Source organism: Podarcis bocagei (assembly GCF_964188305.1).
Source record: "Podarcis bocagei genome assembly, chromosome: 6".
Classification (NCBI taxonomy): domain Eukaryota; kingdom Metazoa; phylum Chordata; class Lepidosauria; order Squamata; family Lacertidae; genus Podarcis; species Podarcis bocagei.
The window spans coordinates 36079224-36096138 of NC_138130.1; the positions used below are offsets into that span (position 1 = coordinate 36079224).

The following is a 16915-nucleotide window of genomic DNA, read 5'->3' on the forward strand; positions in this document are numbered from 1 at the left end:
ACTTCATTGTAAACCGTTGTAATGGTCCTCCTTGCTAGCACCCAGGGAAAAGGAACCCATTATGCCCAAGGTGGGTTTCACGATTTGTTTCATTCCAAACAAATGATGATCTGTAGCCAATGTTTGTTCTTGGCGAATAGGCTGTGGTTTGTTTTACTCAAACAAATCTACTTTCTGGTTATATCACTAAGCCAGGGATTGTGGATTGTTTCTCCTGTGCACTAGCAGGGAGGGGGAAAGTGGCAGAGATCAGCAAAGTTCCTGGGAAGCCATTTGCTATAGTGACTGCAAAGTCAATGCTTCCTTGCTTAAGAATCTCCTTGCAAAGAACTCTTCTCAAGCTTGAGGTCCCAGCATCCAGTCTCATGATTCCCATCCATCCATCCGCCCATTTGTCTATTAATTTCTAAACTACATCTTTTAAGTTTTAAGTCAGTTCCTTCCTGATTTCTCAGAATCTCCTTTAGTGGCTCTGGGTTGAAACATGACTGAACTATGCAAAGTTCTGCTCATACTCAGCAGAGGGTCTACAGAGCAAAACAAAACCCAGCTAGAGCCATTTTTGCACTTAGGGAGTCTATTTTGACTACATTGGCATATACCTTAATAGATGCATAGGTTTCACTGGAACTAAATACCATTTCAGCACACATAGGAAAGATGACTTGACATATGCTGGATATCACTCAATTAATCGTGACATGAACTTCATGTAACTAAAAAGTGATGAGACAAAACACCTTTTGTCTCATCTCAAAGCAACGCCAACAAATATAGCAGATGTGAATGCCTGCCTCAAACTTAAACATCAGACAAGAACTTAACCCTACCTAAGACTTCAGGCATCAGGCTTTTCCTTCATCAGCTGTATTGTTCATTCCACATTATTTTAAGCTTGTCGTATTTAGGGTTGGCTCTTTCTGATATGATCTTATTCCTTGGGGCAGTCTATGTCAACATGCAAATAGGAAGGCAAAGCCCAGGGTTTCTGAGATATGATGTGGGTGATCTTTCTCTTCATGTTTTGACGTATCCATGTGGAAATCCTGAAAGGGGCCAGGTGTGCATTGCTTTTACTTTTATCTGCTATAAATGTGTGTGTGTGTGTGTGCATGCGCCATGGATTGCAGAAGCCTGAATTCTGCAGTGCCACACCCACTTACCTGTGTCCGCAGCAGATGGGGAGTTAGAGCATCACCATGGCATCAACTCATGTGATGTACTCTTTATTATCAAACTGTTAACACTGGAAAGAAATGTAGATTCACTGGAAGTGGGGATTCTGAATGTGTTTTAAGATAGCGGCCTCATATTCCCATTTGCTGCAAAGGTTAAAAGAATAATAATCAAACCCATTTATTGCTAAAGGAAATTGCCCATTGTAGCTTCATCCTAGAGATAATGGTGTAATTTGAGCTCTGAAAATTCTGAATATATCTGATCCTTCCTTCTTGGATTAATGGGCAGTCTGGATCTTAGTTATCCACTGGTGTTTGCTCTGATGCAGACCTAATGCTGAAAAACAGCATATCCAAGTACAATTTAAAACAATACTTACTGATTTACGTAAGATAAAAATGTATCTTTAAAAAAGAACTTAAATGTGAATTTCTATGCAGATTTTTTAAAACAAAAAAACCAATGCATAAACAGCATGGAACGGGCTGATTTGTGGACCCATACAAAATGGCCTAGCCTTGTTATAGATTGATTCAGCCATTCCTGTGGCACTCTTTATAGAGTTTATCAGCAACCGAAGAATGATCTCAGCCATGCAAAGCTTATTGTCGAAACAGAAATGGAGAAAGATACAGTATAGTATGAGAATTGTGAGCAATACACATCTAAAGCATCTTGATATTATTATAACATTCCATCACTCTTATTCGTTTCATATTTCTGTTTGTCTGTCAACTCAACAGTCTCCCTCTGGAAAAAAAACAACAGCTGGGGTTCTGACATATATTTGGAATGTATTTTGTTTTAAAGAAAAGTGAACCAACTTTAACACTCATGCGTTCAGTAGCCCCGTTAGAAGCACCTCTCCTGGGAGAACTTGGGTTACATGCATGCTCAGCCCACAGTGCTATCTGATTATTCCCAGCTGCTAGATTTGTGTCAGACGATTTCTAAACACTGGGTAGTCCATTTGGCCTTACAGTAGGCTTTAAGTATTCAGATTCCTATATGACAGAAATTAAACAGATCTGGTCTCAAGACTATTGTTAATAACACTTAGTCAATAAATCTGATATCGAGCTGTGTAATTCTTTTCAAAGACAACGCCACTGAACTCTTTACCTTTCTGGTGCAGATGACAAAATGATACCAGATTAAAAGCAATTTTACATTAAAAATACACGTCCCAAGCAACCAAAACATTTGAAAAAGGCATTTCATACATAAGACTAAGTGTATCTACTGCTATGGGAAGTATATCTTCATATATATGCCACTCATTCTTTAGATGCTAAATCTAGAACATATCTAGCACAGGGTGGTTCCAGATGACCTGTTTACTGAGCATTCATCTTGATTTGTTTCCAGGCAGATACGACAATGCTGGCTATTTAAGGAGAATTTATTTGTATTAGTTTATGGGGAGGTTAGATGATGGTCATATATGCACTATACATACATATGAATTCACATTAAACAATCATGGTCCGCCCGCCCCCAAAGAATCCTGGGAACTGTAGTTTATTAAGGGTTCTGAAAGTTGGTAGGAGACCCCTGTTCCCCTCACAGAGCTACAGTTCCAAGAGTTCCCTGGGTTGATCGGTAAACCACTCTGGGAATTTTAGGTCTGAGAGGGGAACAATGGTTTCCTCACAACACAGGAAGCTGCCTTATACTGAGACCATAGGACCATCTAGCTCAGTATTGTTGACATGGATTGGTAGCAGCTCTCCATATGTATATCAACCAATTACATCTTCATGGATAGATTACATGAACATTCTCCATGGAAATGTTGCATGACCATGGGGAATGCACACAAGGGCCGGTAGTTATGCATATTAACCACTCCACTTACATTATGCTTAGCTTATACATATGGAGAAAAGTGATGGAAGAGGTAGGTAAGAATGGATCTATCTGAGACGGATACCAAGTATTAAACATGGCAGGTTGGAAGCAATCACGGTTGGCTTCACCATACTCCTAAAATGAACAGAAAGAAACATTTTTTATTTATACATAAAATAATCTAGTTTGGTAAAACCATTCTCTTTCATTTATTTTCCCCATACTAGTTTTAGTCTTAAATCTAAAGAAAAAGCACTAGTCCCACAATTATTTCATCCTTGTTAATGCAGACTGTGGCAAATTTTGAAGCAGTGTGTGTGTGTGTGTGTGTGTGTGTGTAGTGTAGATCTGAGCAATGACACTTGCAAGACTATTTAAAAAATGGCACCTTTGGGAGTTGAAATGGTAGTCATATATTGGAGATACTGACATATAGTTTTCGAAAGGCCATTCCTTCTGAAGTAAGTACGAAAGAAATGGAAATTTATGGTTCAAAGCAACATCCCCCAAAGAACAATGAAACCCTGCAAGGCCCAAAATTGGGGAACAATGTGGAAATTATGATTGTTTTATGAACTTTTATAGTAACTGGAATCTTTCAGGTATGTCTGAAAGATTTTACTGGGTGTTTTTTATTGGGGAACAAATGAGAGAAATATAACTACAATGTATAGGTGTCTATATGAATCCTTTTTGTTTCCACCATTTTGCTTTGCAAAATTCCCAATAACCACGTCAGAAATCATATGCATAAACTACAGTGAGCTCAAGCCAGAGAAAGTGAGCTAGCACTGACATTTTATTGACATTATTAAGTCTGAACTATTTTAAATGAATAAAAGAATAAAGTAAGTTGCACTTGTTTAAATGGGTCTAAATATCTCTGGATTAGAAGCTACCCTAGTAATCTGTCAGAGCCCATAGATTTGTGATGTGGATTACAGCAAAGCGTGTTCTCCCTAGCCAGAGAGCACGTGTTGCGGTTGGGGAAACATGCCACCCTGCCATGACTAGGCAGATTTGGAGAGAACCCAAGCCTTCTAAAGGGTTAAGATTGGGTTGCTGGGGAGTTTTGTATGTTGCCAAATTCAGAGGAGGGGTTAGAGTCTATAAATATAAGGGGCCAGAGGTTGGAATTCCTCTTGGCCATTTTGCTTCGGATCACCCGCCCTCCCTCCCTTTAATAGGGGGGTTCTCTGGATCGCTTGACCTTGCTATGCCTGTCATGGTGTCATCTGCCTTGGTGCGGGGGCACAGTAGGAATTTTGCCATCTGGCGGATTGGCTGGTGCCATTTGGTTTTCGCCTACTGCGTAGCAAATCGTCACAACTTGTAAGGTTGGCGGTTAGGCATTGGTTAAAGTGGTGCTTGGAGGGGTAAGTGCCTGCCCCTCCAAATGATGCGAAGGGAATTCCGTTAAAGGAATCCAGGGGCTTGCCATTCTTTCGTCCTTGTCCCTGGCATCGGACTTGGGCCGTGCAAGCCCCAAAGGAACATGAGGGTGAGAAGTGAGGGACTGATGCCCAGCTTCATTCTCACCCAATACTTGTTTCCCACTAAGGCTTCCGCTGGTGTCCGGAATGCCTCTGGCTTCCGCTGGTGTCCGGAAATGCCAGCTCTGTCCCTGAGGGCATGGACAGATAGTCATAACCAATGCCTAAGCAACCACTCACATTTTTGTATTGAATAAAGTTGTGGCCAAAATTATGCCAAAAACCTAAACAAAAAATGATGTGTGAAGTGTGAATTATTGGGGGGTGGCAATTGTGGGACTCAACACGCAACTAGGTGCACATGGAATAATCTGACTTCAGAAATGTGTGGATATGTTTTTAATCCCCACAACCAGGAGCCACACATGGTATGTACTCATAACAGCACTACACACTATGTTTTTAGTAAAGATACACACTAAAGATGTAAAAGGATGAGTCAGTCCTCCATTTTAAAATAAGGAATATGGGAATCCCAGAGCTCTTACAGAGCATGAATATGTGAATGGCCAAACTAGAAAATGAAACTTCAATTGTGTATTTATATATAATGTTAACAGTTGTCTTTATTTCTTTTAAAAATGCAAGTAGAATCTGCTGGGGGGTCATTATCATGAGTGCTAGAAGTAGGGAAGGAGTTTTAACCCTTCCCTTCCCTTATGCTGCCTGATAAAAATTGCCCCTTTAAAGGGAATTCCCTTTTGTTGATAAACTAGAATATCCTTGCAATGAAAAGACCAGCTTAAGAAGGAGTGAGCTTTGCAAGGACCACAGCAGGAGAGGAAAGTGTTAAATTCCCCCCACACAAACACTTATTGTGATCTCTACAATTACCACCCGCACCCACAGCTGAAATCATTTGCATCTTGCACACATTAAGTGCAAATTTGCATTTAACTTCCTACTTCATTTGGCCCTCTGATACTTTTAAGTAGAATTATCAGTGATTGAACCTGGATATTTATGCAATCAAACCATATGGCCATTGTTTGACTGATGGGATCCTCCTCAACAAAAGACAATGGACCAAGTAAAAATGCTTTGGGATTTATACATGCCTCATACACTCTTTGTTGCCCATGTCCAAATTACAGATTATGATGGCCTAGAAATCCAAAACCAAAGGATATACGTGTTTTTCTTGCAATGAGCTTTGTTTTAATAAATACTTTTCGACCTGAGTCAGTTCATGGTTTGCACCATTCTTCAGTAAGCATGTCAAATTGGTTGTTTTTGTTTTTATTTTGGTCTTGGTCTGCTTGAATATAAATGTTACTTAAAGAGACATTTTGGATGCTTGTCTGCAGCTAATGTACATGCCATGCACTAGGTATGTCATAGCAAGAGTATGATATAAAACCGTGTGAGACCTCCTCTTGTCTATGCAAGCTGGCTGAAGTTGGTAGCTACTAAGCTTTGCAAAGCAAAGTGGCAGCACAGCTGAGCAAACACAGCAGAGAAGTGATGAAATAATCAGAAGTTGGACAAAACTATTTGTGTTGATAGGCAAAGGGGAGGGAACCCATAAGGGGGTAAGACTCTTATTGCAGGAAAGTCTGATTCTTAACATATCTGTTATCCAAATGTTTCCTACAATCTGGAACAACTCTTGCTCCCCAGCGCGTTCCCTTTGGCTTCTCCGAATGGTGACTCAGAGTTTGTGAGAGAATAAAATGTAGCATCTGCTGAGGTTGCAGCCTTGCAAACTGTGACACCTATTAAGGCACTGTAATGAAAGCGAAGTGCATCAAAACAGGGGATAAAATAGAATTGGAAGCTGATAGGTTTAGACAAAGGGCCAGAAGCAGATCTTGAAGGAGAGTAGAGAAAGCTCGGAGCACTTCAAACAAGGACATAGAAAAGGTGGGGAACCTCAGGGTTGCGGCCTCCAGCCCTCTCTGTTTGGCCCTCGGGAATTTCCACAAGCCATGCCCAACACAGGCCTTGCTTTATGCCACAAGTTTGGATTTGATATCCCGCTTTATCACTACCCTAAGGAGTCTCAAAGCGGCTAACAATCTCCTTTTCCCTTCCTCCCCCACAACAAACACTCTGTGAGGTGAGTGGGGCTGAGAGACTTCAAAGAAGTGTGACTGGCCCAAGGTCACCCAGCCAAGTGTTCTTGTCTGGCTGCAATATGCCCTAGACCCTGATAATGCCTTTAGGTTGACTGGAGGGAGAATAGAGAAGGATAAAGGATAAAGGGTAAAGGGACCCCTGACCATTAGGTCCAGTCGCAGATGACTCTGGGGTTGCGGCGCTCATCTCGCTTTACTGGCCGAAGGAGCCGGTGTACAGCTTCCGGGTCATGTGGCCAGCATGACTAAACCGCTTCTGGCGAACCAGAGCAGCGCACGGAAGCGCCATTTACCTTCCCACCGGAGTGATACCTATTTATCTACTTGCACTTTGACATGCTTTCGAACTGCTAGGTTGGCAGGAGCAGGGACCGAGCAACGGGAGCTCACCCTGTCGTGGGGATTTGAACTGCCAACCTTCTGATCGGCAAGTCCTTGGCTCTGTGGTTTAACCCACAGAGCCACCCGCGTCCCAGAGAAGGATATTTTTATTAGTAGTAGTAGTAGTAGTAGTAGTAGTAGTAGTATTTTATATGTCACTTTGCAGGAAAACTCTCACCTGCTATATTCGTGGGGAAATTATTTCCCTGGCCACAACTAGGCTGTGCACAAAGAGGACACAAAAAGTGTTCAACTAAATTTGGATCCCAAAACTTAAGCACAGCCATTTGTACTTGGGGTACTTCATGGCAAAACTGTTGGTGCAGCCCAAATGCTACACCCTTGCTATGTCACTTAGAGGGAGGGAGGGAAGGAAGGAAGGAAGGAAGGAAGGAAGGAAGGAAGGAAGGAAGGAAGGAAGGAAGGAAGGAGGGAGAGACTTGCTGCACCATTCAGACCCCAAATCTTGCCATCACAGGACCACAGGAAGCTGCCTTATACTGAATCTGACCTCTGGCCCATCTAGCTCAGTACTGTCTGCACGGACTGGCAGCAGCTCTCAAGGGTTTCAGTTGGGAACCCTAACTAGAAATGGCAGAATTGACCCTCGAACATTCTGCTGAACCAGCCCTCTCACCCACTTTCACGTTGGTATTTGAAGCTGGTCACTCCAGCCTGCTGAAGAGGGTTGCTGGTGCCAGTTGAGTTGCTTTCTTTGGCAGGGAGCAAAGTCTAGCATCTCTGTTCCAGTAGCCAGATAAAGGGATGCTGGCACAATATAGAATGTTTTACACAGCAATCGCTAAAGTAGAAGCGCAGCTTTAGACTGGCTTGCACACAGTTCCATGAGATGGCAAGGCTTTATCACTGGTCATTATCTTCTTACATTTGTATGTGGGACCGTGCCATGGGGTTTAGATTATATGAAGAGCAAAACAGCTTCTGCTATGTATAGAAACTGAAGGTCCCCCCCCCCTTTAAAGAGTTTAGTTCACTCCATATTCTTGAGCACAAAGAGCACAATTCAGCCAAAGGTAAGCACTGATTTCCATGAGAGACATAAACACACCTGGAAACGTTCACTTGGACAATCTAAAAATATAACGTGCCGTGATAAATATTTAGCTTTCAAGCTGATTCAGTTCACAGTTTGGACACTTCTCCAATGAGCACATCAGATGTAGTTAATAAAACAATAGCCAGTACTTTTTCTTTCTTTCTTTCTTTTCTTTCTGGTCTATTTCTATATAATCTAATAGGCAAGTTTGGAAGGTTGTCCCTATGTAATTAATTCCTTCGGCTTTCTTTTTTAAGTGTGTGTGGGGATTTACAATCAATATATACATAATGCATGTGCAGCCACATTTGCATAAGTAAGCAATTTAGTTTAAACTTTATTGTTTTTAATATGTTGGCGGGAGGGCTTCCCACTCAACATGTGCTCCCAGAAGTCGTTCCGAAATCCATTGTCTTCACAGTTCATGGCTATGGCTGAAGCTTTAAATTGAACCATTATGAGATGAATGGAGAAGAAAAGAAAACTGAATGGTGAACACTTTTTTTGGGGGGGGGCTACATGAACGACAGATTACGGTAATGTATTCCCCAGGGAATACATTGATTGATGCTTGATTAGGTGTGTGGTGGCCTCTAGTGGTTCATCTTTGTAGAGAAACTCAATACAGCTACTGTCAGCTGGCCTGAGAATTTAAAAATATAATGAACAAGATCAACAGTAAAATCCTATGTACCCTGAAGTACGTTATTATGCCGCACGTTATTAATGAATTTGCATAAACCACATACAGAATTGTCAAGTTTTTGATTTATCTCTATTCCTTGGGCGTGGCATTGAGCTTGGCAGGGGTGTCAAATTGGGCAGGTGTAAGAAACCTCAGGCCTGTGTGCGCGCAGGCTGAATATGGCCCTCCAGTCCTCTCCATCTGGCTGTCCATAGGTGGCTGGACGCAGAGGATTGGTGAGAGGAAACCCCCAAGGGAAGATTCCTGCATTGCAGGGGGTTGGACTAGATGACCCTTGGGGTCCCTTCCAACTCTACAGTTCTACGATTCTACGATCCTGAAGTAGGCTTTGTGGAACTCAGGGGGACTTATTCCAAGTAAACATGCATAGCATATGGCTTCAAGGGTAACAGAAGAGTTGGGATGTAAGAACGCATCATTTCCCATTCTTCCTTGTATTTGCCGCAAGCTGTAGTATTTCTGTTCCACTGCCATTCACCTTCTGCTGAAATTTACATTATTCGTCTCACTGCTGTGGCAAGGCTACACAACTTATGTAACTGAAATATACTCGGAGTTGAGTGTGGATTCCATGCTCTTTATTCAGCTCATAGTAGCGAGGAATGAAAGTTCCCTCACAATATCTGCTTTATATACATTATTTACACAATGGGCCGCACATGATTGGCTAATTCCGGGATTCTCCTGTAAGCCAATCAGGTTTCGGATTCACTTCCACCTGGAGCTGGATTGGGTGGCTCCTGAAGACCAGTCAGACTGCTGCATTCTGGATTCTATTGTTCTAGGACCAATCCAACTGCTGCATTTTGGATCCTATTCAACTCAGTACATAACAGTAACTTACTCCCAAGCAGGTGGGAAGTACTCAGTGACGTATTATTTGTGTACTGAAAGCAACTGCAATAGTGAATACGGATCACATTCTCTGGCTTAAGAACAAAATAATAGAAGAAGAGCCTTCAGGATCAGGCCAATGACCTATCTAGCCCAGCATCCTGTTCTCAAAGTGGCCAACCAGATGCCTATGGGAAACCAGCAAGCAGGACATGAGCAGAAGAGCTCTCTCCCTTCCTGTGGTTTCCAGGAACTGGTATTCAGAAGCATTACTGCCTCCAACTGTGAAGACAGAGCACAGCAGTCTTCAACAGCTCCTCCCTCTATGGAGTTTCATCCTGGACATGGGATGAATAAGCAAACAATAGGAATTCCCACTCTGATTTCTGTTTTCATAGGAATTCGCCGACATCCCTACAGGCTAGACAACCACCACTATGCTTTTCTGAAACCAGAACCAAGAATTGTCAGAAAGACTGCCAAAAAGTTTCATTGCTAGGATGTACAAGTCTGGCAAAATATTTATAGCATTCCTTTGAAAACCATCAGTAGCACTTTCATAACATGATGGCTATCTTAGAAGTGACACTGAGATTTTGACGTTCAGAAATCGGAGCTGAAACCGGAGGTTCCTCTTTAAGGTGAAACCTTGGTTGGAATGTAGAGGTACTCTGAGGATCAATATTTGTTTTCAGAAGAATAAAATCACTTCACTTTCAAAGTATGTAAGAAACACTATCTGAATGGAGGAAACAAAAGCATCCAGAGGCACAATACTTCAGAGGTAGCCTACACTCTTCCGCATATTCCTCCTGCTTATGAAAAAAGCAAGTGTAAGGGAAATTGAACACTGCTTGTTTTTTAAAACAACAACAACAACAACAGCTACTTGTCCCTGGCTCTTGCCTTTCATGCCTGCTTGTCAGTAGAATTGGTCCCTTAGATTGGTCCCTTAGAATGGGTCACTTTCCCCAACCCTACATCCCATGACAGCACAAATTACTGGGTATCTAAGGAAAGACTTAGGGCATCCCTTGAGTGAAGTCAGTAAGATGCCAGGACTCTTATGCTCAGAAGTGATCCACAACAATGAGAAATCCCAGCGACAAAAGTGCTCAGCTGTAAATGAAACATCATAAGAAGCACACTCTAAATTAATTGTTTTAGTTCTATATAAAACCATTCAGCTTACAGTATTTTCAACATGCTTATAAATCCAAGTTTGAAATTAATGATGCAAAAATAAAGTGTCCAGACAAGTGAGTGGGGAAAATGTTTCTGCTCCAAGGTCCAACGTATAATTAAAAATTACTCCATTAAGTTATATTTAGAAGCATATTAAAAACTGTTTCTGGCATCTTTGAATGGAAATTTCATTACTTTCAATGTAATGATCTTAGACAAAAAAAGCAATGCTTACACAAATGAGTTGAAGGGTGTATGTAGTTACACTGAAAAACTGCATTGCATATGTACATATAACTGTTAACAGTTCCTGCTACAACAGTATACTTTCCAACTTTTTTCAAAAAAACTTTTCATGTCAGAAAAACGCATGAATAATTTAAGGTAAACTATGCTTTCAAGTGTCATGACAGTGTGTTAAAAATGTATGCTTTATTTAGATAAAATGAAATCCTTAATGTTATCTAAATTGGAGGTTATTGGGTGATATCCAACTAACTCATATTTAGAGTAGACTCATCGAGATCCAATGCACTTAAGTCTATTGATGTCAGTGGGTCTATGTGGAAAATGCTGGGACACGGGTGGTGCTGTGGTCTAAACCACAGAGACTAGGGCTTGCCAATCAGAAGGTTGGCGGTTCGAATCCCTGTGATGGGGTGAGCTCCCGTTGCTCGGTCCCTGCTTCTGCCAACCTAGCAGTTCAAAAGCATGTCAAAGTGCAAGTAGATAAATAGGTACCACTCTGGCAGGAAAGTAAACGGCGTTTCCATGCGCTGCTCTGGTTCGCCAGAAGCGGCTTAGTCATGCTGGCCACATGACCTTGAAACTGTATGCCGGCTCCCTTGGCCAGTAAAGTGAGATGAGCACCGCAACCCCAGAGTCATCCGCGACTGGACCTAATGGTCAGGGGTCCCTTTACCTTTTATGTGGAAAATGACAAACCGAAGGATTTCACCCAGCATTTTCTTTCTATAGTTGTTTGACCAAATCATCAAATGATGTGTTATCCTACATATTAGCCCCCCAAATGGTGCTACCTTAGAGAAAACAAAACAGCTGCTACACATACCTTTCCCACCTCTAATATTCCTTTTGACTCAGAGCCATTTTTTATTTTATTTTTTTGCACCATGGCAATATTAGAGTCCGTGGAGACAACAGTTATTTGCAGTCCAATGGTTGAGCTGAAAACAATTCTGCAATTTCATTTTTTTAAAGTAATTTTTATTGGTTTTTCACCTTTTATAAAGACATAACACACACGAAAAAGACAAACACAAAAACATGTATAGTTTCAGAAAATCCTTCTTTCTTAACCTTGTTCCTTGACTTCCCCCCACCCCCCTTCATGCATCCCAATTCCCATGATTGTGTCAGCAAATTATTATTTCTCCTCTTTACCATCTTATATTACCTTTTCTATAAAAAATAAGTTTTTCCTAAGTTGGACTCAAATTCCCTTCCATCGATTTCCCATTTTATCTTGAATAAAGTCATATTAACTAAACCCAAAAGTCATGAGTGTTTTTAAAGTTCTATTCTTCCCTCCCTCCCATCCCTGGTTTTCGTCCCTTCCCCAATACATGTCCAAAATAATAGTTCTTAGCCTGGATTCCTCACATCCGAGGCTTTCAAGTCTCTTTCAGTCCCTCTCCGCCGGTCTTGTTGGTAGTCCTTTATGTTGGTCGTCGAATCTCGAAGGAGTTCTATCCCCATCAAACCAGGTTCTCTTCCCACAAGGGCATTTAGAAACAGCTGCTGCAAAAGTTCCACAGGCCATGCATCTTCAGAGTCAGAGTGGAGGCCCCAATCATAATTCTTCTTTATTTTAAGTTCCTGTATTCCATATACTCCAGGGGCCTCCTCCATCGTCTTTTGCATCTTTCGCAGATTTGTGATCGATGTAATCCAAAAGTCTCCTTGCTTATACTCCACTAGTGTAAGCTTCTGGTTGGTACTTTCCATCTTCGCTTTCTTTTTTCCTTGTTTAGTCTCCTCCACTTCTTGAGATATCATTTCCGATTCAGCTGCAGATTCTTTCTCATTCAGGTCCTCAATACATTCAGCAGAGCTGCTTATTCCAGAGGTCAAGGTCATGAGTTGTTTATTCATAGCCAGACTCTGCTCTTGTAAGATTCCCACCAAACAAAACATTCTTTCAATTTCCACTAGTAACTTTCCATCCACAGCCATTGTAATGTCGCAGAATTCCCCCTAGAGGGAATCTGGTTACTTAGTAATCTTTCTCCAACAAACCTCTGATTTATTATTGTTTCTTTGTTTCCAACGATTTTAGTTCAATTGTAACTCATTTTAATCCAGAGGGATCTTAGATAACAAATTTTCAACATTAAACTGTCCGTTTGACAGCTTTGACAGCTGTCAAACTCCGTATTCCTCTTCCACAAGCTCAAACACAGGACGCTCCCGGACCCAGGAGGGGGGGTTGTACACAACAAAAAGAAAACTTCTAAAATTCCACTCTTTCACTCCAGCTCAAAATCTTTTCGCCAAATCTTGGAAGTTAATGTCTTTTTTAACTCACCCCACAAAGGGTAGGCTCTCCAGCTTAGTTCTTCTATTGTTGCTTTAGATCGTCTGCAAAAAGGGGGGGTGTGGACTTCCCTTTAACACACACCCCGGTCGTACCGAATTCACAGGTAAATATTTTAAAGTCCCAATTCCACTTTACTCACGGGTTGTTTCTTTTCCAGCCGAATTCAGGGAAAAAAGTCAGCGCTCTTCAGCCATGGCACGCGGCTTCGCTCCACTGGAGTAGCGGTCTACTCCCAGCACCGCGCCGCTCTCCGTACCCTTTCCGAAGCCTTTAAAAAGGCTCTTCATGGGTCAGAGGGGGCGTTTAAGGTGCCCACCGAGTCACCAGGTCCGCAGGCATCCGCGCCTGCGGTTTTTGAGGGTCTCCGCGTCGCCGTCGCGGCAAGACCCGTCCCAATTCTGCAATTTTAGAAGATCCATTTACTAGATCCAACATGTGCATTTGTAGCTTTGCCCACCCTCCCTCTCCCTCCTGTCTCTCTTTTCCAACTCCTAAGGAACACCACTTTCTCCTCAATGACTGCTTCATTTCCTTCCCTCCAAGTATCCCAGATTGGTTCCCTTTGCTTTATACACTTTCATCTACTCTGCTTTTTGTTTCTCCCATAGTACTGAAAGAGGATGCTCGTCCTCTTTGTGTGCTTTTCAAGGCTCAGATCAGCAGCTCAGGTGCTGGATGGGCTGAGACTTCAAAAGCCCATAGAGCTGAACAGGAAGTGGGAAAGAGTGTCACTCTTCCAAATTCCTCCTTCAGCTCTATGCACTTTTCAAGAGCGGTGGAGGGTAAGCCCTCTTACCTCCTCATGATGAAAGGATCAGTAGTGGAGGGAGCTGCTAAGAGGCTGTACAGGTGCCAGAGGGCATCCCATTGCAGCCATGGGCACCATGATGGAAATATCATGAGTAGGAAGCTGGAACATATATAATCTCCTCTCACAAAAGAGCCCCCATCTTGCAAGTGTAATTTCATGGACCCTTAATTAGCCAATTGTGGTGCATACTGCACTGCACGTAACTATGAAAAAGTGTTTCCATTATAACTTGTGAAATATCAGCACTCTTAACAACAGAACCAAAGTTATTTTAGGCGAAAAGGCAACCAGATTGGAATTAACATTAGATGCATCATAAACCACAAATAAGTTTGGTTCAATGGAGGTTTTCCGCAGAGGATTAAGTCAATGTGATTCTTAGGCTGCATATTGGAACTGTTTTATCCTTCCTTTGAACCAAATAACTACTCAAAGGAAGAACTTATTTTCAAAGTGAAGCCAAGGGAATTCTATTTCAAAGAAAGGAACGAGCAAAGCAGAGGGCCATGCACGCATATATAACTTCAATACGATACTATGTTCACATCCAAATCTGCCAGTATGGAAAATATACCAGGAAACTGGTAAATCACTTAAAGCAAGGGAAACTGTGAATTAATTTCAAGATGCTTTGTGGGAAAGTTACTTGAACAAGTTTGAACTCAGATGAGATAACAAGCAAACCTCTGCAACAGGGTGGGTTGCTGGTGACCCTCCAGATGGAGCTGGGTTAAAACAGTGGTGGGGGAGAAATTGGATTCAGATTGCATTTAAAGGTGAACTTGCAAAAATTGCACTTTCCAAAGCAAGGTACGAACCAAAACACAGCTGTCCTTTGAAATTTGCACTTCTCCAAATTTTGCAATGCAAAAATGTATGACAAGGGCAAAGGGCGCATAATAATGCATATATCACTAAAAGTGCCATAAAATCCATTAGAAGGGATGTGCAAAATTACATACAAAAATGTGTTTATTAGGAGAAAGGGCACCTTCCATTAAATATATATAGACACACACTGTAATAATTTACAAATAGCTGCAGAAGTATAGAGAACTGAATTTAGGACAGGAAAGGTGTCAAACTCAGAGAAGTGGAACTGACAGATCCATCCACTCCCAGCCCAACGTTTCCATCATTCTTGACCATTGACCATGTTGGCTGAGGCTGATGGGATTTAGAGTCCAACAGATGCTGGAGGCCTTGCTTTACAAGGAGGCCTGCTGGAAGAGCAAATCTCTTTTTCAAATGCTACCTAATAACCTCGCTGCCACATTGTCACACTAATTAAATTATGCCTTTGCATGTGTGCCTTGCCTATTCCAATGAGTCAGGAATGATGCTTGGAAGGGGAACAGCTCACAATTCAGCCAACTCATTGCTCATGTTTATGGGAAATAGGCTGTAGTCATTACTGGTGAAACCCCTTTGAAACTTGTGGGGTGTGATTTCTCAAGGACTGGGCAAGGCTGAACTGGGCAAGGCTGGCTGGAATGCACTATTTTAGCTTCACATGAAAACCCATTTTCTTCTTCTTGAGTGTAGGAGTCACTGTAAATCTGCATATACCCTAAAGCTAGAAAAAGCTGTAGCTTGGCACTTGGTGAAGAAAAGATGGATCTCATAGTAGACTAGACTAGTAATGGCTGAGAAACCTGAGCAAAGTGGTTGTTTTAGCTTATTTCAAATCCAAATCATATACCTAGGAAACCCGAAATTCCTGTCCCCTTACCAATAGTCTAGCCACCATGTCCCCCAAGCCCTTCCCCCTTGCTTTTAAACTCTACTTAATGGCTGGGCTGACAGGAATAATGGCAAGGGTGGCATTCCACCTGAAGGGGGGAAAAGATGTCTCTTCTTCCCTCCCTAGCACCAGGACATTAGGACACAGTTGTCCTTTGAAAATGTACATATTCCAGCAGCCTTTAGGAAAACTACATTTCTAAGGGGCCACTGGAACTCTTTATGCTGGCACATTGCCATGTAGCAAACAGAGTAGAAGTGTAAGGAGGGAGACATACTGCCTTTCTTTTCCCTGCAGCTTGAGCAGCACTGCTTTTTCAGCTACCCATGGCATAGTTAGCAAGTCGGGTTTAAAGAAAGGAAGGTTGGGGAATGAGGGGGATTGGATTGGGAAGGGCCAACTTAGAATTCTTCTCCAACACAGATTTTAATCTGAGCCAGAGAAGAAATCATGGCCCTGATGCTCACCTCCTCATGGTAACGAGCACTACAATACCCCAGACTTCAAAGTTATGTGTATCACCAGTATCCCTTGCTTAAGTATCCCAAGCTCATCTTTTGAAGTTGCAGGAATTCTTGAATGAGCTACCCAGAATCTACTGCCCCTAGGCAACCCATCCTGGCAATGATGGGAAGGAGAAATAGGGAGGGGGGTTCCTTTTGTCTCTCCCATGTTGTCTATGCTACTGCCACTGGTCCTGCTCTACTAAGAAAGTATAGGAGGATAAGAGAGGTATATTTGACTGCTGAGAGGTGGTCAAGAAGGCCTTGTGGGTAGTAGGTGGGCAGTAAAGGTGGGTTGGCAGCAGATAACTTTCTCTCCTACTCAGATTTCCAGTTCTTGGGGGACATTCAGGGGTTGGAAAAATCACATCTGGTTTGGAGTTGTGTCTCTCTCTGTGTTTAGATCTGAGCCAGACAAATGTTTACATCATCCCCTCTGCACAACTCCTGCATTTCAAATTCTTCCAGCCCATCCTATGCCAGCAGTCTTGAAAGGACATGCCATTGGTGGTGCCACACCAAAGTGACATACA

General features: G+C 42.2%; 1 long non-coding RNA gene across 1 annotated transcript; it reads right to left on the reverse strand.

Moving 5' to 3' along the window:
* Positions 1-1210: 1210 nt before the first annotated feature.
* On the reverse strand, positions 1211-7745 carry LOC308588624. Its single transcript, XR_014008831.1, has 3 exons — positions 7620-7745; positions 3038-3165; positions 1211-1515 (listed from the first exon to the last, which is right to left on the reverse strand). It is a non-coding gene; the product is annotated as an uncharacterized lncRNA (long non-coding RNA).
* Between the last annotated feature and the right edge of the window lie 9170 nt (positions 7746-16915).